Raw genomic sequence first — 1,299 nt, 5'->3', positions numbered from 1 at the left:
AGAAAAAATATTTTATATCTCTTATAGTTTTGTTTCACTCTTAGTCTAAGATGTCATGATAAGATTAAAAAAAATTTAGCCTAATCTCAAAAGCTCATCTGTTTCATTGGTCTGGATAACAAACTGTTATACTTGTCCCATAATATAAACAGCTCTCCATTTTAAAGAAATGTAAGCAGTTAGGAGAAAAATAATGGAGTTGCATTTAAATTATAAACTATGCTTTATCAATAGTAGAATGTCCATTTGGTTAGACAAACAATCTCCTAGTTCCTTCAACTATAACATGGACATAGTAATACTCTCACCAAAGGCAAGAGTTTTTTGAATAAGATGATATCTATGAAAGGATTTGTCCCAGGGCTTGATATATACTACTGGTTATATTGTATAACATGTGGCTGAAATATAGTCACAGGGGCCCTTACTTAGAATACTTTAATTTTCCTAGATTCTTTATGCTTATTTACCCTCCAATCATTTCATCACCTCTTTTTATGGAAAAGGAAAAAAAATCCAGTCTGAAGTTGCTTTGGCAGAGTCTTACCTGTTAAAAGTTTTTTGGGTTGGCTTCTTGTTGCTAGAGGAGTGCTTTCCTCTGTAATAATATAGTAACCATCAGGAGTAAAGGAATAGGAGGAGGGTGGAGATGTCTCTGTGTTTGCAGGAGAATGGCAGGTTTATAAACAGAGCCTCCAGGGAGTGAACTCTGCTTCTCTACTCCTATTTACCACGTCCAGGAGCCAGTGTCAGAAGGTTGCAAAGTGCTGCTTCTTCCTTCCTCAGAGGCCTGTCTTCTCTGGAGACCCTTGGTGCCTTCTGTATTTGTTTTCCAGCTGAGTAAGGGACATTATTTATTGAGTTGGATCTCTTAGGGATGGCATGAGATCTAATCAATTTCCAAGTACACTCAGAACCGCTATCTTGTACCCAAGAGAAAGTATACTGTTGTACCCAAATTTCTAGAACCCCCCAAAGACCTCCAGAGACCACAGCTAAAGCTAAAAAGCAGGGGTTCGTTTATTTTCGAGTCCGGACTCGGGCCTCCGTATACCAACAGCCGGCAATGCTGAAAGGCCCTGAGCAAGTACTTTACACCGCTTTTAACGGAGAATCACAATTAACCAGTGGTCGCATTAGAACTCAGGTGTCTAACCCCTGAGCACCAAGCTATTACCACCTGGGGTTCAAGTACATGGGCCCTAAACAAGGGGGGGAGGGGGTCATTCCCAGTACTTGGAACAATTTTGGCACAACATTACCAAAAGACACAGGGAATGGTCGCTGCAATTCAGGAAA

This window comes from Megascapheus bottae, chromosome 2 (genome assembly GCF_031878675.1).
Source record: "Megascapheus bottae isolate mThoBot1 chromosome 2, mThoBot2.hap1, whole genome shotgun sequence".
Taxonomy (NCBI): domain Eukaryota; kingdom Metazoa; phylum Chordata; class Mammalia; order Rodentia; family Geomyidae; genus Megascapheus; species Megascapheus bottae.
This window is presented reverse-complemented; position numbering follows the sequence as displayed.